Source organism: Lepisma saccharinum, chromosome 1 (assembly GCF_977018435.1).
Source record: "Lepisma saccharinum chromosome 1, izLepSacc3.1, whole genome shotgun sequence".
NCBI lineage: Eukaryota > Metazoa > Arthropoda > Insecta > Zygentoma > Lepismatidae > Lepisma > Lepisma saccharinum.
In genome coordinates, this window is record NC_139229.1 from 47,647,881 (window position 1) to 47,673,473 (window position 25,593).

General features: G+C 38.4%; 1 non-coding gene across 1 annotated transcript; it reads right to left on the minus strand.

Moving 5' to 3' along the window:
• Positions 1-24,683: 24,683 nt before the first annotated feature.
• LOC145979688 (U4 spliceosomal RNA) lies at positions 24,684-24,824 on the minus strand. The gene has a single exon (XR_014440798.1). It is a non-coding gene; the product is annotated as a U4 spliceosomal RNA (small nuclear RNA).
• Between the last annotated feature and the right edge of the window lie 769 nt (positions 24,825-25,593).

The window sequence follows — 25,593 nt, forward strand, 5'->3', positions numbered from 1 at the left end:
TCAAGGACTTGTTCATCATTTATTTGATCGTGTACAAGGCGCTTTACTTCAGTCTCCAATATGAAATGATAAAAACTTCTGGTGAGTTGATTTTTAAAAATGTGTCCGAGATAAAGAGTGGCGTGGCCAACATTTTCGGAAGGGAGAGGGGCAAGCATACTATTTTTGGTGGCCAGTCCACATTTTGCCATCTTTTCCTGTCTTTGACGTCCTTTTTAAGGAATACTGTGTCAAATGGGGTTATGGCCCCACCAACCCTTCCTTGAACACATAACTGGAGATAAATGAGTAAGCATTTGATCATATTGGGAGAAGAAGCATTAGATGTGTTGGGAACGGAAGGGTTTTCACTGTGCATTAATTGTTTCGCGATCCAGCTGTATTCGAGAAGACTTCCTTTGTTTCGTGCCGATATACGACAACACTGAGGAAGCTGTGACTGACAATATTGAACACTTGCGAGTGCTTTGGCCTGAATATGAACAATTTGGTGGGTTTCGGCTTTCACAAGAACTGCAAACATGAGAGGACAAGACACATTAGTGGTGTTCAGGCTCGAATCAGGGAGAAATACGAGGGTTGCTGGAAAAGTTTCTGCAAACTACCACCGATAGTGGCGCTAGTGTTCCGCTATTATAAAAATCGGAAAAATAGATCTCTTTTATGTTTAAATTATCTTTGATTGTTTGTTTAAGCCTATTCGTTTATTTTTCACAGCAGTTTGAAGAAGTAGTTTCGTGTGAGAAATGGAAATTTCTCGTGAACACTTTCGGGCAGTGATTTTTTATGATTTCAAATTTAGTTTAACACCGAAACAATGCATCGAGCGACTTCATTTAGCTTTTGTGGATAAAGAACCATCCAATAGGACTGTGTACAATTAGTTTTCCGAATTCCAGCATGGTCGCACATTTCTCAGTGATGAATTTCGTGAAGATCGTCCATCCACGTCTGTTGTTGCCAGTAATGTTGATGCTGTGCGTGAAATGATTAAGGGAGATCGATATGTGACATACCGTGAGATTCATGCATCCTTGAACATTGACATGAAAGCAATACGTACGATTTTGCATGGTCAGTACGTTCGTACGGAAACTTTCAAACCGTTGGATCTCACACAACTTGACCGAAGCTCAAAAACAGGCTCGTGTAAATTTGGTGTAAAGTAATGCTCAAAACATTCAACCGAGGCAAATTTGGTGTAATACATCGTTACAGGGGACGAAACTTGTATCTATTCATACGAAACCCGAAACTAAACAGCAATCCACTGTTTGGGTGTTTCAAAGTGAGCCGAAACCAACAAAAGTTGTTAGTTCGAGGAGTGCTGCCAAATAAATGATTGCTAGTTTCTTGGGTTATACCGGACATGTGGCAACAATAGCTTTAGAAGATCGAAGGACTGTAAACGCTGAGTGGTATTCAACAATTTGTTTGCCAGAGGTCATCAATGAATTGCGTAAAACAAACCCAAATCGTCGCATTATTCTTTATCACGACAACGCCAGTTCCACTCAGCACACCAAACTGTTGATTTTTTGTCCAGTAAAAATGTCGAATTAATGACTCATTGTCCGTACTCACCTGATTTATCACCTAATGACTTCTTTTTGTTCCCGCACATGAATAATAAGATGCGTGGTGAGCGATTTGTGTCACCTGAAAAAGCTGTTGACGCATTCCGAACAGCGGTTTCTGAGGTATCAGCTTCAGAGTGGAAAAAATGTTTTCAAAATTGGTTTGAGCGTATGCAAAAGAGTACCGATCTTAAGGGTGAATACTTTGAAAAACAATAAAGCCATTCCCAGAATTTCACATGTCTTTTTTAATATTGATTGCAGAAACTTTCTCAGCAGCCCTCGTATTCGAGAACTGTCTGTGTCCAGTTCGCAGCCCACAGTTTGAATCTCGCGTTGTCGAATGGATTGTTCATCCCGTGCATGTGTAACAGCTTCGTAAAAACACTCAAAGACAGCATAGATGTTTTGATGCCTGATGAGAAGAAATGGACGAACACACATATTAAGATGGTTCCGGCATACAAAGTTAATGGAAGCAGAGGAGTTGAGTGGTAAAAAATGTTCCAATTTCACGTTCTGATTAAAATGGCAGCCTTAAACAGTGGTGACGATTTAGGGGATAGTTGCTCCCCATTTTTTTGCATGAGATAGTAAACTTTCCTTGCACCCCCGGTTTTGGAACCAAATTGCCACCACTGGCCTTAAACATAAAACTGTGAGGTTCTATCTATACCCCTTAAAAATGGTGTTCAGCCCACCCCGAACGGAATTCCTGGATACGTGCCTGGTCAATGCCATCAATATCACGTTTTGATGTAAATGTTCAGACGATATTCTTCAATCGATATCTTAAACTCTATGTCACATTGTTCCATATTGCTAATTGACTCATTGATGAAAAGTGAATAGGCTACATGTTGCCTCTGATAAGGATTTCTTTAAACGATAGGTTAAATCAATTCTTACGGGTATAATGTTTAGAGTTTTCTGTTCCAATTAGATAAGTAAGGAGTATTATTTAAGTTTTCTACATTTATATACTTCAAACTTTGAAGTCATGGCGACGTTTAGACATCTTCTAAGGTAGACATCTTGGGTTTGAATTGCACTTTTCCATTATTTATCCTGCGATCTGATTCAAGTTTCTCAGTCATTCATCCTTACAGTCTCTTTGAACTTTATTGGTTGCAATAAATACTGTAAAGTTACGAATATTATTTATTGTGGCTTCCTCTTGAAATACGCAAAATAGCTGTTCTTTTTTTCTAAAAATATTGGCAGAAGTTGAAATTGGAGATACAATTTTTGACAGAACTTATTAGAAAATATAAAAAATATATACATTTTTTGAAAATATGGAAAAATAAAACTATTCCCAAGTTTAACGAAATATCTAGGTTTGGTTCAAAGGAAACACTAGAGATCATGGATGCAAACCTTTCAAATTTCAAATGTGAATTTAAACTTTCTGAACAAATATTTCCTTTAAAATCATTTGTATTACTATATCTAGGTACATAAAAGTCTATCATATTGTAGAACATATTCAAGTAGTCTGATGATATAGATTTAATCGAAATTTTAAATTTTATTCAAGGATCACATGGTGAATTTTAGAATTGAAACTGGAAAGAAAACAAACTAATGAACTTCAAACAATGTAGGTGGAACATTTTACTACATTCTAGATACTTGGAAAATGTACAAGATTTTCCATTAAAGAAACTATATAATTATTTTATTTCTTTGAAATCTGGTTGACAACAGTATCACAGTAAATACTACGTTTGCTTCAACATTAGGCTAATTACTAACGAGTAAGTACACTGTGGAAGATCCGCGAAAGTTCAAGGGTTCGAGTCACGGTTTCGGTAATTGTTACTTAGTGAGATTACCTTAATCAAATCCATCTGATCACTAAACTTTTCGGCGTTGACACAGCTGGACAATGAAGAGCCACTTAAAGGAAATGGTGGATTCCGGGCCAAGAGACGGGACTTGAAGTGACGACCACTCGTTAGGCCCACTCAACGGAAAACCACTTAGCAGGCTTTGAGTCCCTAAAATCAGTTGTACCGAGGTGCTTAGTATATATAATAAGTACAAATATAGAAATATAACTTATCAAAATCAGTGTAATTACAAGCTCTTTTCATTACAATACCAGCACATCTTTCCTACATGATGCTTTCATCGTTCTTGTAATCAAGGAGTCCCGGGTTCAATACGGTGGAGGCACATAGTGGCTCGGATTCATATTTTAAACTGCAGATCCAGTTCCGATTAGCCTTACTGTGCATAAAATAGACTTAAAACTAAAACTCCAGCATATCTTGTTTACCGCGGTATAAGGGGTGACTCTTCATCAAGACTTCCAAATATCAACCTCGCCTCCACGTAGTACATACACTCTGGGCTACGTTTTGCAGACTAACGAGCCTCTGGCGTATGGACAGTAGAACTCTCTATGGGACTTGTGTTGGGTGCCGTCCACATGTGTGTGTGATTGCCCTTTCATCTACTTCACCTCATCGTATCACCTTTCATCCCCATCTTCGCAATTATCCAAAAGTCGTAGAAACGCGATGTACAAATCAATTCAATCGATCGATCAAAATCAATATCTTGTTTCCTCACAAATTATGATGTTTTATGCAGTTATCAGTAAGAAACGGATGGCAACCTATGGCTTATTTAGGAACGTTGTTAGCATTGTGTCTAATTTATAAATGAAAGAAATTGTCTCTCAAAGACAGACCAAATCTTTGTTTATCTAATATACACGAATAAATACGAGGTGTAATGCTTTACGGTGGCAACAAGTTTAGCTAAGAGAGTTTGTTTAGTAAGATTACTTTCTTCAAAAAATCAATAGCATATTAGACGAGCCTACGATGTGTAGACGACTTTCAGGTTCAAAGATGTTCAACGTTCTACAAACTACAAAAGAAGTGGGAATACGACGTGCACGTAAGAAATGTAAGACAATTTTTCTCTCATAATTGTGTGCGCTTATAAACTCTTATCCTAGTCAAACCCCACACCGCTTAGGAGAGGGTTATACGTCCATCACCCAGAACCAAGGCGTGTTAATCAAGCGGAGGCGCTTTTAAATGGTTGCCTTCATTCGTTCCTGCGTAATTTCTCAGTCCTCCCAAGCTCCTTAATCCCGTTTGGGATTTTCTTCCCATCCCCCTCTCCACCCGCTCGTAATTCAATCGTCCCTTAATCAGTTTCCGAGGCTTGACTTAAAACACCATCGGCGACCACTTGTTGTGCAGTGACATTCGGGGTGTCTCATCTTCCTCCACGTATTCCTCGGTCTCCTACTCTCGGATTGCATGCGTTTCGTCTTGGAGTATGAAGGGTTTTGGTTATTTTCAGAATTTCATATGGATGAAAGTCAATTGTTTCCAGTAATACAACTCCATCAGCAGAGTTCAATTTAAACCTCGAGTTTACAATCATTGCCTATAAAAATACGTACTCTAATATATCCATATCAATAGCATACACACAATAAATATAGACATTCGTGCAATATATAAACACAATATATCAAGTGTGAAACACACAGAACATTACAATACAATATATCAAATCACAATTTAGAAATATTGTAATAATAATTCCGTTTTAGACAAAGACACTCACTAATTACACAATACACTATTTCAAACATAAACTATTTTTGACAACAAAGTAATATATATATATATATATATATATATATATATATATATATATATATATATATATATATATATATATGTAGTAGACCCAGTGTCCGGGTACTGAATCATCATTTGGAGCTCGAACCATCATTTGGAGCTCGGTGGGGCAGAGCACAGTTTGGTTGCACATATTCACTTTCCCGGCACACAAGTACGACAGTGTCTTTGAAAATGTTGTAGTACAAGTGGCCTGGTACTGAATTTTCATTTGGGGCTCGTGGGGCTTGTCGTAGCCTTTTATGATGTATATTTTGAGGGGCACAGAGTTGGCGATACTGTGGGTTTTTACTGTAGCCTTTTATGAGAGGGGTTTATTGCTTTTTGTTTACATCTGGTAATACTGCCGTAGTTTGACAGTGTTGTTAACCTACTGGGTTTTTTCACTGAGGCTCGAATCATCATGTGGGGCTCATCGTAGCCTTTTATGATGTATATTTTGAGGGGCACAGAGTTGGCGACCTGTGGGTTTTTACTGTAGCTTTTTATGAGGGGGGTTTATTGCCCTCTGTTTACATCTGGCAATTTTATTGGATGTTTCTTTTTTGAGGCTCGAAATTATTATTTGAGGCTTGAAATTATTATTTGAGGCTCGTCGGTGTTACCAACCCACTCTACAAAAATTCTACTATATGATCTTTCACTGGCTAAGCTAACCTACAAATAGGAGTTATATATAGCACTGACTTATAAACCCACTGGGTTCTCTTGGCATGTTTTTTTCATGATGTGTTGCTAGACTATTGAGCATCTTGGCGTATACAATGTATATATTTTGAGAGTAGGTAAACCTACATCCAGGAACTGGCAACACTAGTTTCTGACAGTGAATTTGAAATAAAATATTAAACAAAATACATGAGTAAGCACTGTGATTACAAATAGTACCAGTGTTATGCCCCCAACTCCAACTGGGCAACTGGGGAAAATAATTGTACAACAATTTGTACCTAATTGTACAATACTTGTACCTAATTGTACAACATATACACAGACATAAAAGAGAGAACCTTCCCGCAACTTACTTCGTGTACAATTTATATGATTTTACAACTGTGAAAAGAAAGCATATGTGTTCTGTATGCACACATTCATTCTTATTTTTCGAAGTTGAATGGAAGCACATGTTTTTTTTACGCTCTCGTAATACTGACCTTGCCCCAGTGATTTTAAATTGCTTCCATCCGGTTTTTTTTCTGTGTTATTTCCGCATGCACGCAACATTCGCTTTCAATAGTTTAATGAAATACAGAAGGAGTGTTAGTTTAGCAGGTTTTGAGTTTACAATTTATTAAATTAAACAATAATTTATGTAAGATTATACTTGTACTTACCGAACACAAAATAATAAAAGCACATGTGAATGTTTGCGTGTGTTTATGTTATATGACGACTGAGTAAGAAATAATGTTGACTCCTCGAAAGATAAAGTACTCCATGTCACCAAAAAAAATATCTCCTTTTGTCGATAAGTTGTTATGTTGTAATCAAAGGGTCCTGGGTTCGATACCTACTGGATTCCGATTCTATTTTAAACTGTATGCCCAGTCCTCTGATTAATCTATTTGTACATAGAGTAAACTTAAAAAGTCGGTTAATTATTGTTGCGATTAAAAATTAAAAAAAAAAAAGGGGTGGGTGAAGTCAGATTCAAAAAATGCCACGTGATTATTTTGATTCAATAGCTTTGTCTAGTTTGCTGCATTTTTTGACTGCACTCACGCGTCTAGTTGGTTACACGGTGCAACCTACCTTGTTGATTTGGTGTCATGTAGTGTATTTGGTGTCTGCACCACGTCTTGGAGAGGTGTAATATGTGGTGTGGTGTATGACCACGTGGTGAGTGGTTAACTAATCAAATGAATGTTTAAAGCAGCAGACAGGTATTTGTTGAATCTTCTGAACTTGAATACTGCTATTCGTCTACTTGGTTGAATGTTATTTTTTTTCACCAGCCTGACACCGGGATACACCTGCACTGCAAAGAAGTGCAGCGTACTAGACGAGGATATTAAATTGCATACTGATCTATTGCATGCTAACCAAACCTCTTGGGAGGTGGGCCACGGGTCCTATGTATGTATGTATGTATGAAATGCGATTTGGGGGAGGCCAAATTTTAAATTTACAGCTTAATTAATCTGCATGCATGCTTAATGTTTGATTTTTTTGTTTCTAGTTTGACATGAGATACACACAATTTTATTTTTTGAAGTACCTAGGTTAATCTGTGACATACAACTAGCGATCGACACGACCGCCTGATGACACACAGACACAGAGAGAGTGAGCAAATTTAAAATGTGATCTATTGTGAATTAAACTAAGCTCCCTCACCTACCCACATATAGCCTTACAGGTGACTCAAAAGCAGAAATTGGTCATAGCGTGACAGGTCGATCTATCGTGAACTAAACTAACCTCCCCTACTCATACATACACACTATGTCTTACAATAAGTAAGGCTGCTATATCACATGTAAGGGCTGACGGTTGCCAACACACAAAATCTATTGCAAATTTTATTAACCTACGACATAAGCCATGGACACACACACACCAAGCCTTCCAGATAGGCTATAAGCAACTCACCTCTTGCAATTGTATAACGGGGAAAATTAACCTACAGCTAGCAACACTGTTTGAGCTGCTTTCGACGAGTAGTGTTACCAAACTTATTTTTTTTTTGCAAATAGGCTCTACAGCTAGAGGCTTTGTCTAACAATTGATTAAATTAAGTACCGAATATTATCGAAAAGCAATTCTGAAAACATTATACTGAAATGACAACTTACCTCATGTAAAAATATTACCTAGTACGGGTTAAGCTGTGACATACAACTAGTGAACGACACGACCACCTGACACACAGACAGCTTATATGCAGTTTTTCCTACACACGTACTGGGTTTAAAAGATAACTTGCAACAACCATTTCACTCACCTCCTATCATATAATAAAATTACCACAAGTTTTTGATACTTGCTGCCAGAACATGGTGGTTTTAGACTGGAAATTCAGCCCGATTATTCTATTTGTGCAAGAGAAAAATGATGATGCCTGCATTTGGAATATATAATACTTCTTACGGTATTTTGCGTGCCCCAGTAACCTTGCTTTCGATTCACGGAAGCTATGACGTGTATTTCCTGTTTCGCGAACATACGAGAACTTTTCACAATGTTGCGTCAGATAATATATTGCAAGAGCGAGTTGGTTGTGTATATAAATCTACGTAGTCTTGGGGAATGGACATGAATATAATGTCAAAATTATTGCATAACTTAAAAAGAATATTTATTGCACTGTGTTTTCTAGCAAAGGTAAATGCGGAATGCCCCGGCCCCTCAGAGATTCGAATACTGTTAGTTAAACAGCAAGCATTGTCATATGGACTGACGATTATTATTTTTTTAAAAAACAGACCTTGTAGTAAGTTATAACCTGAGCTGTCTTGCAAGTCTCTCGAGTTTGATATCTGGTGAAGGAATATGATGCTACTATAAACTGTACACAAGATATACCCAGTCCCTGGCATGAGATGGACGAGAACCTATACAGTTGTACAATGGTTGTTTTTTTTTATTAAAGCATAGCGCTTATTTACATGTCAGCGCAACATGCATGCAAAGAAGGGAGGGAGACCATAACGGATAATTCTTATTTCGATTTCAATATTTTTGCTAGTCACGCTATCTAGACGAACACTGGAAGATGGGCAAAAGCGAGGGGAAGAGAGAAATGTTATTTTTTTTGCTCCTCTGCCTGTGTGTGATATACTAGTTTTACATGCATACGGCTGTATCGTGAAGCGAGGCCGAAAATAATTTTTGAAAGCAGTCTCGAGCATCTTCGCGTTCAGCCAACAAGAGAAATAAAATATTACACATGGGTGTGGGGCGCAACAGCCACAGTACGGTAATGTGCATGGATGTTAAAATTTTTGGGTTTTTCTGAATAGACATACATATCAGTTTTGCAGTCTCCAGATGGGACCGGAGCTTACTCTTCATTTGGACAAGGGGTTCAGATCAACTATAATTTTTGTTCACATCAAAATGAAACAAAGGATTTTACTCCACTGCTTACTTATTCAATATTTTTATTATTGTAAAGAATGGGGCGGTGTGTCTTATTGTATATAGTCTTCCAACAACCACATCAAGAGGCGTAAATTTATGTTTCTGCATGTATGCAAAATGCACTTAACTTTTGTTGTGAAGCGAATGGAGAGTTTGTTTTGCTGTTGTGATTAAATACTAAACCAAAATCTCACTACATAACTTTGAATTATATTTGTTAAAATCGATCTATATTATATTATTGCTATAGGTGGTCTATGTTATGCGCAGGAGAATTTTTAAAAAATGTCTTGTTTCTCGAACCTGTGGCCTGTAGATTTGCTTTGTTGGCAAACAGAAACAGAAAAATGGCACTATTTAGGTTATTGCAACAGTATGGAGAGTTCAAACTTCAGACGATTTTTGTTAATCTACGAAAAGCCAAGGGGCGAACGAAGATCACTACGAAAATTGTAACGCGAGGCTATTTTGGCTAATGGCAACGATGAGGATGAATAATGGTTGTTTTTGATGAAATTGAAAAAGTGGGGCACGTCTGCTTCGAAGTGCATTACACCAACAACTACAATTGTCCCTCTTCCCCACACGAGGCGATTAACAGAGGTGTATTTTTGCCGGTCTACGACTCTGAGGGCTCAAGTTACAATGTTTATCTATAGCTGTACATATTTAAAAATGACCTGAGCAATTAAATGTTACAATACAGATTCTGATTTTTGTCGGATGACGTAGGTTGCAATCCCACCTCCGATGGCGTATAGACTTAAATGTTTCCATAACATGAAATACTGTTAATGGAAATCTGTTGTTTCTAATGTAAAAATCATATAACAAGAAAAAAGAAGAAAATAAATGTTGCGAGCAAATACGGAGCCTCAACCCAAACACATAAATAATCAGACAAGATGTCAACGGTGCGTTCATAACTAACAAGTGATTATTCAAAAATTGAAAAGGTGCAGGGGGGAAACAACCAACTAAGTAACTAGGCTTCTTAAACCCGAGGACAGCAAATACAAGGCTATTCTGATCTGAGAAAGATTTCTATCTATTTTTTTTTCCATCCCAACTGATTTTTTTAGGTCTATTCAACCCCTCATGGTACACGAGCTCCCACTGCCCTGATGGTGGAGGAAGCGAATCTATTTGGACATGAAAGAGTATTATGTGTGGGAGACTATAATTTATACATGTGGTTGCTTGGATGCTTACAGAGGATGCCATAGCTCGTGCGATTGAGGCATTTTATTAAGCACATATTTTGATGAGTGTAAAAAATTAAATAAGACACAAGGGGCTGAGGCATGGTTTGAATTTCTCAATCTAGGTATGGATGCAGACAGACACGAAGTTTTGTGTATGGACACAAATGATAATGGAAAAATGCTGTTCACCCCGATAGCATAGTGGTAATGTTGTTCTTGCCTCGTTTCCATTGACAACATAGTGGTTACACTGTCTAATATTAAGAAGTTCTCAAAATTATTCAATCACTCTCTCTCTTCTTCTTCTATTATCTTGGTAACCAAAAAAAGGTTTTCTCAAATGTTTAGACGGCTACGAAAACGTTGAAATGTAAAATATTGTTGCATTGTAATCAAAAAAGAATTTGTTGAATATGCCTAACCTAAAATAAAATTCAAGAATTAATAGAGTTAAACATTTGCCACTCTGAAATGGCGACGGCTATCATAACATTATTTTCAGCAGGATAATAATAACAATATTATATATATTAAGGATTAGGTCCGAGGGATTCTTATTCACTACACTTGCTTCTAACCTGTCCACACTGGAAACCGAAAACACAAGTACGAGACACTAACTTGGGAGAGGACATGCAAAAAACTCTGCGGGGCTCATCTTAAAAACTTCAGTAGATGTTTGTCATGGAACTCCCTCCTTAAATTCGATTCGAAAGGCACAAATATTCCGGTTCTTGAATAAGAAGCGCGTATGCCTTCGGAAAGAGAGAAGAAGAAATAAATAAATCAACTCATGCATATTCTTCATGTACGTACGCTTGGTAACAAGAAACAGTATTTTTTTTTCTCTTCAAGAAATTGTTTTCAACTTTTTGCTAGGTGACCCTACAGGAGTGGACGAAATAGCTTATTTATTCAAACTGGAAGCTTGCTTTTTTTTCAACAATGGAAAACACATTATTTCCAGTAAAATATCGACTCAACTACCTAGAATGGCTACCACGGGCTTGGTGACTGAATACTAAAAACTATCGAGCGACTTACTTCACAGCAGTGTCACTTAGTTTCAACAAGAACAGTTCAAGGCTTCCCGGGTGTCCTGCAAGGTTCGGCATTTATTTTTTTAATAGCAAGCAGATGAACTGGCCTTACAATATGAAGACCCCTCTCACTGTGTCGGTTGCAGTTATTTTCTGGTAATTATGTCTTGCCGATGGCGTTGTCGCTTTGTAATCATACTTGGAAGTTATTTTTTTTATTTTGCTTTTCGCGACATGTTCGACTAATCGTGACAATACGTTTCAACCTTTCTGCATAAACGTTGAAACGTTTCAACAAATAAACGTTGAAACGTTCCAACAAATAAACGTTGAAACGTTTATTTGTTGGAACGTTTCAACGTTTATTTGTTGAAACGTTTCAACGTTTATGCAGAAAGGTTGAAACGTATTGTCACGATTAGTCGAACATGTCGCGAAAAGCAAAATAAAAAAAATAACTTCCAAGTATGATTACAAAGCGACAACGCCATCGGCAAGACATAATTACCAGAAAATAACTGCAACCGACACAGTGAGAGGGGTCTTCATATTGTAAGGCCAGTTCATCTGCTTGCTATTAAAAAAATAAATGCCGAACCTTGCAGGACACCCGGGAAGCCTTGAACTGTTCTTGTTGAAACTAAGTGACACTGCTGTGAAGTAAGTCGCTCGATAGTTTTTAGTATTCAGTCACCAAGCCCGTGGTAGCCATTCTAGGTAGTTGAGTCGATATTTTACTGGAAATAATGTGTTTTCCATTGTTGAAAAAAAAGCAAGCTTCCAGTTTGAATAAATAAGCTATTTCGTCCACTCCTGTAGGGTCACCTAGCAAAAAGTTGAAAACAATTTCTTGAAGAGAAAAAAAAATACTGTTTCTTGTTACCAAGCGTACGTACATGAAGAATATGCATGAGTTGATTTATTTATTTCTTCTTCTCTCTTTCCGAAGGCATACGCGCTTCTTATTCAAGAACCGGAATATTTGTGCCTTTCGAATCGAATTTAAGGAGGGAGTTCCATGACAAACATCTACTGAAGTTTTTAAGATGAGCCCCGCAGAGTTTTTTGCATGTCCTCTCCCAAGTTAGTGTCTCGTACTTGTGTTTTCGGTTTCCAGTGTGGACAGGTTAGAAGCAAGTGTAGTGAATAAGAATCCCTCGGACCTAATCCTTAATATATATAATATTGTTATTATTATCCTGCTGAAAATAATGTTATGATAGCCGTCGCCATTTCAGAGTGGCAAATGTTTAACTCTATTAATTCTTGAATTTTATTTTAGGTTAGGCATATTCAACAAATTCTTTTTTGATTACAATGCAACAATATTTTACATTTCAACGTTTTCGTAGCCGTCTAAACATTTGAGAAAACCTTTTTTTGGTTACCAAGATAATAGAAGAAGAAGAGAGAGAGTGATTGAATAATTTTGAGAACTTCTTAATATTAGACAGTGTAACCACTATGTTGTCAATGGAAACGAGGCAAGAACAACATTACCACTATGCTATCGGGGTGAACAGCATTTTTCCATTATCATTTGTGTCCATACACAAAACTTCGTGTCTGTCTGCATCCATACCTAGATTGAGAAATTCAAACCATGCCTCAGCCCCTTGTGTCTTATTTAATTTTTTACACTCATCAAAATATGTGCTTAATAAAATGCCTCAATCGCACGAGCTATGGCATCCTCTGTAAGCATCCAAGCAACCACATGTATAAATTATAGTCTCCCACACATAATACTCTTTCATGTCCAAATAGATTCGCTTCCTCCACCATCAGGGCAGTGGGAGCTCGTGTACCATGAGGGGTTGAATAGACCTAAAAAAATCAGTTGGGATGGAAAAAAAAATAGATAGAAATCTTTCTCAGATCAGAATAGCCTTGTATTTGCTGTCCTCGGGTTTAAGAAGCCTAGTTACTTAGTTGGTTGTTTCCCCCCTGCACCTTTTCAATTTTTGAATAATCACTTGTTAGTTATGAACGCACCGTTGACATCTTGTCTGATTATTTATGTGTTTGGGTTGAGGCTCCGTATTTGCTCGCAACATTTATTTTCTTCTTTTTTCTTGTTATATGATTTTTACATTAGAAACAACAGATTTCCATTAACAGTATTTCATGTTATGGAAACATTTAAGTCTATACGCCATCGGAGGTGGGATTGCAACCTACGTCATCCGACAAAAATCAGAATCTGTATTGTAACATTTAATTGCTCAGGTCATTTTTAAATATGTACAGCTATAGATAAACATTGTAACTTGAGCCCTCAGAGTCGTAGACCGGCAAAAATACACCTCTGTTAATCGCCTCGTGTGGGGAAGAGGGACAATTGTAGTTGTTGGTGTAATGCACTTCGAAGCAGACGTGCCCCACTTTTTCAATTTCATCAAAAACAACCATTATTCATCCTCATCGTTGCCATTAGCCAAAATAGCCTCGCGTTACAATTTTCGTAGTGATCTTCGTTCGCCCCTTGGCTTTTCGTAGATTAACAAAAATCGTCTGAAGTTTGAACTCTCCATACTGTTGCAATAACCTAAATAGTGCCATTTTTCTGTTTCTGTTTGCCAACAAAGCAAATCTACAGGCCACAGGTTCGAGAAACAAGACATTTTTTAAAAATTCTCCTGCGCATAACATAGACCACCTATAGCAATAATATAATATAGATCGATTTTAACAAATATAATTCAAAGTTATGTAGTGAGATTTTGGTTTAGTATTTAATCACAACAGCAAAACAAACTCTCCATTCGCTTCACAACAAAAGTTAAGTGCATTTTGCATACATGCAGAAACATAAATTTACGCCTCTTGATGTGGTTGTTGGAAGACTATATACAATAAGACACACCGCCCCATTCTTTACAATAATAAAAATATTGAATAAGTAAGCAGTGGAGTAAAATCCTTTGTTTCATTTTGATGTGAACAAAAATTATAGTTGATCTGAACCCCTTGTCCAAATGAAGAGTAAGCTCCGGTCCCATCTGGAGACTGCAAAACTGATATGTATGTCTATTCAGAAAAACCCAAAAATTTTAACATCCATGCACATTACCGTACTGTGGCTGTTGCGCCCCACACCCATGTGTAATATTTTATTTCTCTTGTTGGCTGAACGCGAAGATGCTCGAGACTGCTTTCAAAAATTATTTTCGGCCTCGCTTCACGATACAGCCGTATGCATGTAAAACTAGTATATCACACACAGGCAGAGGAGCAAAAAAAATAACATTTCTCTCTTCCCCTCGCTTTTGCCCATCTTCCAGTGTTCGTCTAGATAGCGTGACTAGCAAAAATATTGAAATCGAAATAAGAATTATCCGTTATGGTCTCCCTCCCTTCTTTGCATGCATGTTGCGCTGACATGTAAATAAGCGCTATGCTTTAATAAAAAAAAACAACCATTGTACAACTGTATAGGTTCTCGTCCATCTCATGCCAGGGACTGGGTATATCTTGTGTACAGTTTATAGTAGCATCATATTCCTTCACCAGATATCAAACTCGAGAGACTTGCAAGACAGCTCAGGTTATAACTTACTACAAGGTCTGTTTTTTAAAAAAATAATAATCGTCAGTCCATATGACAATGCTTGCTGTTTAACTAACAGTATTCGAATCTCTGAGGGGCCGGGGCATTCCGCATTTACCTTTGCTAGAAAACACAGTGCAATAAATATTCTTTTTAAGTTATGCAATAATTTTGACATTATATTCATGTCCATTCCCCAAGACTACGTAGATTTATATACACAACCAACTCGCTCTTGCAATATATTATCTGACGCAACATTGTGAAAAGTTCTCGTATGTTCGCGAAACAGGAAATACACGTCATAGCTTCCGTGAATCGAAAGCAAGGTTACTGGGGCACGCAAAATACCGTAAGAAGTATTATATATTCCAAATGCAGGCATCATCATTTTTCTCTTGCACAAATAGAATAATCGGGCTGAATTTCCAGTCTAAAACCACCATGTTCTGGCAGCAAGTATCAAAAACTTGTGGTAATTTTATTATATGATAGGAGGTGAGTGAAATGGTTGTTGCAAGTTATCTTTTAAACCCAGTACGTGTGTAGGAAAAACTGCATATAAGCTGTCTGTGTGTCAGGTGGTCGTGTCGTTCACTAGTTGTATGTCACAGCTTAACCCGTACTAGGTAATATTTTTACATGAGGTAAGTTGTCATTTCAGTATAATGTTTTCAGAATTGCTTTTCGATAATATTCGGTACTTAATTTAATCAATTGTTAGACAAAGCCTCTAGCTGTAGAGCCTATTTGCAAAAAAAAAATAAGTTTGGTAACACTACTCGTCGAAAGCAGCTCAAACAGTGTTGCTAGCTGTAGGTTAATTTTCCCCGTTATACAATTGCAAGAGGTGAGTTGCTTATAGCCTATCTGGAAGGCTTGGTGTGTGTGTGTCCATGGCTTATGTCGTAGGTTAATAAAATTTGCAATAGATTTTGTGTGTTGGCAACCGTCAGCCCTTACATGTGATATAGCAGCCTTACTTATTGTAAGACATAGTGTGTATGTATGAGTAGGGGAGGTTAGTTTAGTTCACGATAGATCGACCTGTCACGCTATGACCAATTTCTGCTTTTGAGTCACCTGTAAGGCTATATGTGGGTAGGTGAGGGAGCTTAGTTTAATTCACAATAGATCACATTTTAAATTTGCTCACTCTCTCTGTGTCTGTGTGTCATCAGGCGGTCGTGTCGATCGCTAGTTGTATGTCACAGATTAACCTAGGTACTTCAAAAAATAAAATTGTGTGTATCTCATGTCAAACTAGAAACAAAAAAATCAAACATTAAGCATGCATGCAGATTAATTAAGCTGTAAATTTAAAATTTGGCCTCCCCCAAATCGCATTTCATACATACATACATACATAGGACCCGTGGCCCACCTCCCAAGAGGTTTGGTTAGCATGCAATAGATCAGTATGCAATTTAATATCCTCGTCTAGTACGCTGCACTTCTTTGCAGTGCAGGTGTATCCCGGTGTCAGGCTGGTGAAAAAAAATAACATTCAACCAAGTAGACGAATAGCAGTATTCAAGTTCAGAAGATTCAACAAATACCTGTCTGCTGCTTTAAACATTCATTTGATTAGTTAACCACTCACCACGTGGTCATACACCACACCACATATTACACCTCTCCAAGACGTGGTGCAGACACCAAATACACTACATGACACCAAATCAACAAGGTAGGTTGCACCGTGTAACCAACTAGACGCGTGAGTGCAGTCAAAAAATGCAGCAAACTAGACAAAGCTATTGAATCAAAATAATCACGTGGCATTTTTTGAATCTGACTTCACCCACCCCTTTTTTTTTTAATTTTTAATCGCAACAATAATTAACCGACTTTTTAAGTTTACTCTATGTACAAATAGATTAATCAGAGGACTGGGCATACAGTTTAAAATAGAATCGGAATCCAGTAGGTATCGAACCCAGGACCCTTTGATTACAACATAACAACTTATCGACAAAAGGAGATATTTTTTTTGGTGACATGGAGTACTTTATCTTTCGAGGAGTCAACATTATTTCTTACTCAGTCGTCATATAACATAAACACACGCAAACATTCACATGTGCTTTTATTATTTTGTGTTCGGTAAGTACAAGTATAATCTTACATAAATTATTGTTTAATTTAATAAATTGTAAACTCAAAACCTGCTAAACTAACACTCCTTCTGTATTTCATTAAACTATTGAAAGCGAATGTTGCGTGCATGCGGAAATAACACAGAAAAAAAACCGGATGGAAGCAATTTAAAATCACTGGGGCAAGGTCAGTATTACGAGAGCGTAAAAAAAACATGTGCTTCCATTCAACTTCGAAAAATAAGAATGAATGTGTGCATACAGAACACATATGCTTTCTTTTCACAGTTGTAAAATCATATAAATTGTACACGAAGTAAGTTGCGGGAAGGTTCTCTCTTTTATGTCTGTGTATATGTTGTACAATTAGGTACAAGTATTGTACAATTAGGTACAAATTGTTGTACAATTATTTTCCCCAGTTGCCCAGTTGGAGTTGGGGGCATAACACTGGTACTATTTGTAATCACAGTGCTTACTCATGTATTTTGTTTAATATTTTATTTCAAATTCACTGTCAGAAACTAGTGTTGCCAGTTCCTGGATGTAGGTTTACCTACTCTCAAAATATATACATTGTATACGCCAAGATGCTCAATAGTCTAGCAACACATCATGAAAAAAACATGCCAAGAGAACCCAGTGGGTTTATAAGTCAGTGCTATATATAACTCCTATTTGTAGGTTAGCTTAGCCAGTGAAAGATCATATAGTAGAATTTTTGTAGAGTGGGTTGGTAACACCGACGAGCCTCAAATAATAATTTCAAGCCTCAAATAATAATTTCGAGCCTCAAAAAAGAAACATCCAATAAAATTGCCAGATGTAAACAGAGGGCAATAAACCCCCCTCATAAAAAGCTACAGTAAAAACCCACAGGTCGCCAACTCTGTGCCCCTCAAAATATACATCATAAAAGGCTACGATGAGCCCCACATGATGATTCGAGCCTCAGTGAAAAAACCCAGTAGGTTAACAACACTGTCAAACTACGGCAGTATTACCAGATGTAAACAAAAAGCAATAAACCCCTCTCATAAAAGGCTACAGTAAAAACCCACAGTATCGCCAACTCTGTGCCCCTCAAAATATACATCATAAAAGGCTACGACAAGCCCCACGAGCCCCAAATGAAAATTCAGTACCAGGCCACTTGTACTACAACATTTTCAAAGACACTGTCGTACTTGTGTGCCGGGAAAGTGAATATGTGCAACCAAACTGTGCTCTGCCCCACCGAGCTCCAAATGATGGTTCGAGCTCCAAATGATGATTCAGTACCCGGACACTGGGTCTACTATATATATATATTTGAAGAGTGATACCGAGCGAAATATGGAAAAGCTCTACTTATCCCCCTCTCCACGCTGACCAACGACCCGACCATTCAACGACAATGCTGCATACAAAGATAATATGATTATTCTTTTTGCTGCATAACGCTGAGTATGTAATCCTGGCCTCACATCCGCTGGGCACTTTCCGTGGAGGATAGAGGCTAACCTCTCGATGAGGAGTCAGAGACTCGGGATCGTAAGAAAAGTATAAAACGTCCCGAGCAGTAAAACAGGCTCTCAGTTTTGAATCAGAATTCATCGAGTGTAGTGGGCACTACGGCGTGGCAGTTCGAGGCGGCGTATAACCTAAGGCGCGAGACGCCTCAGTAAGTTGCAGCACCTGTAACCCAGGACATTACACTGAGCGTCATCACGGTCGGGTCAAGGTAAGTGTGGAGAGAACTTCGCTCTGGCATCCCACTTCTTTCCTCTTCCTGACAGAGTAGGCCAATTAAGTAATAAAATGAAAACCTCTCGATTTTCGTAATTTGCTAAATCCCTTGTGACTCGACGATAACCAAGCTGATAACCGAGTCATACTTCAATATATACAGGGTGTCTATAAAGTTATTAACATTTACCATTTACACAAACTATATTTCAAAAAGGTGAAGCATAGTGAATTGTGCATTTGGTGGGAACATGAATCAGTACGTTTGAACATAGTAGCCATGTAAAACTAACACTAACAACTACAGAAAAACTAAAACTCAAACCAAATCAGTAAATTTCAACATGATGGCCTTGTAACTTTACACATGTGTCCCAGCGCTGTTGTGTAGCTCGAAACACTCGTTCAAGCATAGCTGGCATCGTCTCATACCCCTACGGATCGTTACGGCATTATCTCTGATGCAGTCGCGTAGATGCGTTGTTTTAACTGTTCCACACTGGTTATTTTGATCTGATACACGCGAGACTTAATGAAGCCCCACACAAAAAAGTCAATTGTGGTCAAGTCAGGTGACCGGATAGCCAAAGACCTTGGTGCCGCACGACCGATCCACTTTCTGGGAAAAAGTGTTATTTAGGAAGTCCCGGACACTGCGAGCAAAATGGCGTCGTGTGCGATCTTGTTCGAAAAGAACCGTATATACGATGCCATCCTAGATCAACTGAGGCATCAGGTAATTTTGCAGCATGTCTAGGTAGATGTCTCCCGTTATTGTTCGCTCGCCAAACATGAAAGGCCCATACACTTTCGTTTTGGTAATACCCATCCACACATTAACCTTGGGTGAGTCCCTTTCCATTCGAACACCGAATTCGGCAGTTCATGAGCCCAAATCCTACAATTATGTCTGGTGACGAACCCACACGTGTTAAATGTAGCTTCCTCACTGAACAGAATGTTGTCCATTAAATATTCAAACCGAACAGCCTCTAAAAAATCATAACACATTGATGCTCTATCGGCGTAGTCCTCTGCCTCCAGCTTATACAAAATTTGCACGTGATAGGCTCGTTTTTTCAATGTGAAGCGTAGAGTTTTCCACACAGTGCTCCTGGGAATGCCAAACTGCCTGCAGAGTTGATGCATGTGGGCTGCGTGTAACAGCTTCTTGAATGCTATCGATGGTTTCCTGTGAAACAGATGGCCTCCCAGATCGCTCTTCATCATGCAACCTGCTGGTTCTCTTAAATTTGTTGACAGTGTTCTTGATTGCTTGTCTTGTTGGTGGCAGTTTTCTGAACTTCCGGGTGATATTTCTTGCACCTGTTCATACATGCTTCCACTCAACCCACCACATACAATGGCTATTCTCTCTTCTATAGAGTATATTTTATCACATCATCTGGAAAAAAGAAAAGATTTGTCATTAGATTATTGAAATGTTAAGTGACTTTATAGACACCCTGTACACACACACACACACACACACACACACACACACACACACACACACACACACACACACACACAGGGTGTATCATAGGTTATGGTCATCAATGAAATGAGAGATACATAGCGTCAAACCCAAACGGAAGTTCCTCTTCCACTTTTCCCAGAGATGCTCAGCTAGACACCACCGGACATGTGGGAAAGTACAGTTCACACCTCTGTAGGACGAGTACAATGGCAGTTAGAAAGGCGGTTCCAAATAAATCATAAAGGAATCATATGCGCTCTATCAGAAACGCACCATGGGAGATCTGTGAGACCTATGAGGAAGGGACTCCCCATTGAAAATGGGGTTCCCCATAGAAAGAATACATTAAAGGCATATCTGAGGAGTTGAACCCTCAACCTACTGAATGTAAGCCGAACTCTTTACGCCCGACCCTGTGGCCGAGCGGTTAGCACATCGCGCTGCGAAGCCAAGGGTCCCGGGTTCGAATCCCGGTCGGGCTTGGTTGTTTGTGAATGTCCATTCATCAATTTCATCATTTCATCACTCATCCCCATCTTCGCAAATTAGCCAAGAGGCACAAAACGCGAAGTAAAATAAACTAAATCAATCAATCAATCAATCAACCGAACTCTTTACCACTTGGGCACTGTGACACAGTAATGTTGTGGTGTGAATGCAGGATGAAGGCACGATACCTACGTACAATGTACGTACATTATTGTTAATCGAAACTAGGGATGGTAGCGAGCGAAACGAGAACGAGACCGCCTCTCTTCAGAGACGAGAACGAGACCACCACCCTGGAGACGTGTTCGAGACGAGACCGAGACGGACACCTAGTATACGAGACGAAACCGAACACGAGATCATCCTTTTGAACTCGAGACGACACCGAGACAAAGGAAAGTCTCGTCTCTTCTCGTCTCGATACCATCCCTAATCGAAACGTACATCACGTTATTGGAAATCACTGTACTTCATACTGTAGGTGCTTTTGAATCACGTAAAAGGTACGGTGTGTTCTAGTATTACGTAATACGTAATATGCGTAGTTCCTATCCTTACTGTCAGGGGGCAGCGTGACTTGCGTCAAGGCTAGATGGTGCACTGAGACGTAGTTCAGTAAGTGTGTCTGTTTGAGACGGAATACGTAAGGCTAATCGGGTTGGATCTACAGTTTAAAGTGGGATCCGAACCACTTGTGCCTCCACCGGGTATCGAACCCGGGACCCCTAGATTACAAGGCGACGACGCTACCACTGCTCCATTGTTCCCCAGTGTGAGTGGACACCTTCAGAGTAAGATAGACCCGATTAGGCGACTTAGCTCTTTTCTGTCAATTGAATATGGCAACACTGATCTGTATCCGGTATGGATCACCGGCAACTGTGGCGGCTAAACAGGCATGGCAATAACCCGCCTCCTCCTCCCGCCGTAACAGTCTTTGCCGCAACGCGAAGTCTTCCTTGCGTGGGCTCAGGGCCCTTTCCTTATGTTGCCTCAGGAGGGTACCGGAACAGTCCTCCTCTTCGCTTTTGCCGGTGTCAGAAAAAATGTCAGTCTGCAATATTTACTTTACGACAATATTACCAGTTTATGTATGTAATAATATTTTAAGACAGGTTCTTCAATTCTTTATATTTTGTTGTTACCTGCGGTAACAGCGGTTACATGCACGGCACGCCTCTGTCAATTACATATATGTACGTACTTTCTAGAGTGTCAATTATTTACAGGTCCTTTATTACATACATAATTAATGTATTTCTTCAAGGTAAATAACTTCTATCCTTGATTTATACTGTGATTATTTTATTTCCATATTTTATGTAATTTATAATATATTATATTAGTATCTCCTATATATATACATATATATTTATATATATATATATATTTATATATATATAGTATATATATATACATGGTGGTAAAGTTCTGAAATACTGAGTGTAAAGATAACTACGTTGTGCATTGCAATAATTGAAATATTGTATTCATGTAGGTTATTTTTGTACATAATAGTTATATATTTTATTCCACTCTCTTCACTTAACATGTATTACTATGACTCGCTTTGTTAACTGTTATATACACATATAATTTAGCGTTGACATGTTTTATGGTTATTTACATTTCTGCACAATAATATTTCTTATCAAACTGTAAATTTACAAACTCAAAGCAATAAATGTAGAACACTGTAATTGGTCATTCAGCTGTTGTGTTTAATAATAAATAAATAATAAATAAATAAATAAATAAAGAAGAAAATGCTATTCCCTGCGGCACATTACGGTAATTTCATGAAACTGATGAAAATCCATTCCAAACAAAATTACGTGCAAAAACCCTGTGCTACGAAGCATCGATGTTAAACCAACTTCTCTAATTTTTTTTTACATTTATCTTTAATATATGCAAAATCGAAGTAAAATAAACCAAATCAATCAATCTATTTCTCTGCAATTGATCTTGCAACGCTGTGTAATAGATTACGGTTGTTTGAAATTTTTAAGAGGCACAATGAACTTTTTGTGTTTAGCTCTTAAATACGACATTTATTGAATGATAGCATCGCGTCCGCCATTTGAGAGATATACTGTACAAAGGGTACAATTCGGATATATGTATTTAGGTGGCTCCTGTAACCCCTTCAAAAATGTCGATGGTACAGTGAACCCCTGTACCCCTACCTTTCCAAACTCACTGCCCGCAGGAGACCTGCCCGAAGCAGTCGGCTGACACCTCGTGAAGAATCCCCGTGGTCCTGGGATGCGTGTGACTGCTTACTTTGCTTTGTTTTGAAACAACTAAATTAGACTAAGTGGTTTTGGTCCGTTTGGTCCTCACGCAAAAACAGGACATCCGCTCTAGAAAACTTGACTGTATTGCTGCAGATGCAGAAGACGTTCCTGATCGAATTATTCGGTTGTCGAGTACGTCGTCAGTGTTAAAGCAGCCCATGCTGGCTAATTTGATCAATTGGACCTCCGGGTCAAAGGGCAAGACTTCAAAGGAAATCGGCCGATTGAATTTTCTCTCGTTGAAGCAAAGTGGAAAGGATTTCTCGGTGATTTTCTTCGAGGGTCACCGGACGGGAAACTCGATTCGAAGTGCTCGGCTGACGAGGTCCCTAAACCCATTGCGGAAGAGAGCTCGCAGCCGTTAGTCAAACGAATCACGTAGCGCGATGTGAGGGCATCTTTTTAAGTTAACATTTCAACATACTCGGTGTTCCTCTCTTGGAGAGAGATGCGAATATTTTGCATGTAAAGAAAGTCGACGCCTGCTTTTAATATGCACAACGGAAGGAGCGAAATGATTTTTTATCTTTTGCATCTTGCAAGGAATGTTATGATTACACTATTATTCCAAATTCCAATACTAAATTATATCTACGTCAAGTCAGTTCCAAACCCATGCCCAAAAAAGTTTCTTTTCTGGACGGGAAAAGATTTCCACAGATGCATGCGGTAGGACTATAACTTTTCATACATACTGGGCATTCATGCATGGGTGTCCGGCAAGGGGGGGGGGTGCCGTGGCCCTCCCCTGGAAAATGAATGAAAGTCAACCAAAAATTATTTATTTTGCACATATAATTTCATTTTAGCCTCAATAATATGTATTAATTATTGCATGAACACATAAATTCAAATTTAAGAAATGTGTTTTTAGGGAACAGCACTCTTTTTGGGGAAAATGTGCCTTGTACCTTCCTTGCCCCTCCCTGGAAAAAATCCTGCGGACGTCCATGTTAATGTACTTAACTGTATTTACAATATATATGTATAATTTTGAAGACTAGGTTTGGTAGCTTGCGTCAAAATGAATGCACGCTTCATACTTCCAACAAGTGGAATCCACGTGCGTCCAAGAAAACAGACCAGGGTCATATACTGCACACGCGCTCTTTTAAAACCTGGTGAAAATAGCTCAAAAGTTATTCAGTTAGTCACTCTGTAATTTTAAACAGTAACACACAGATAACAAAATTCACACACTCATTTAAACTCATGGGTATCTATCTCCAATAACATTCGAATAGTGTAGATCAAATTGATTTTTTTTCTGAGTCTACTTTATGCACAGATAGGCTAATACTTGATTATAAGGCGGCGATGTTACCACTTTGACTCTATGCCACACGGAGATCCTTGAATTAAACTAAAGGCAACCTCAAAAATGTCACTTAAAAACAATTCGTGTTTCGTACGACAATAGATGGTATTCAGTAGGAGTATGTTTAGATTGAATAGTGGTTCCCGTAGGAACGTCCAAAAATTGCCATAGCCGACGATATTTCACGTCGTCTTGACGGGGTATTGGTTAAAGTTTTCAAATAGCAATAATCGCACCTTGGTGAGACTTCATTGGTTACGATACCGCCACTGCGCAAAGCTAAGGTTCGAACTTTTTTTTTTATTATTATTATTATTATTTTTTTTTTTTTAGTCATCCGTTTAGAGGGTTATGTCCCTCTCTTCGGTACGTGCTAGATACTTATAAATATATAATAATAGTAATAGATAGGCTAAGTGCACTTTTTTCTATTTTTGGGATTATGAAATGAACATTAACCTAGTCTTGAAATGACCTTGGATTTTTATTGCTATATTATATTACACCCTACTTTCATTCTTATGTTAGTAAATAAATACCCTTTCTTGTAGTTTGATTATTAGTTGCAATATGAAGGGTATAAATGTGGTCGTAATTGTGGTGGATGGTGAATGGTGTATAGTTCATAATCAGGATGTCTGGGCCCGATGGTCAGAGTATACCGAGTTAAAAGATGTTGTAATGGAGTATACAATCTGTATGGGTAACAGTCGTGTATTGCATCTTCACGGATTGTGTGTACCAACGGTGGGTGTTCTTTGTCCATCCTGTTATTTATATATTCTTTTCGCAATGCCTCTAGGTGAAGTGTTATATGTGGAAAACTTATTCGTGTGTATAAGAGTCGAGTTGGACTTGGTAGTTTGATTCTATATGCCAGTCGACATGCATGTCTCTCTATGATTTGTAGTCGTTCATAGAACGAGTCCCCTGCTGAGAGCCATGCTGTATGTCCATACGTAAGTACGGGCCGAAGAAAGGCCATATAGGTATTTAGGAGGATGTTTGCTCGAAGTCCCCAATTCGTGCCGACAAGTCTCTTCATCAGCT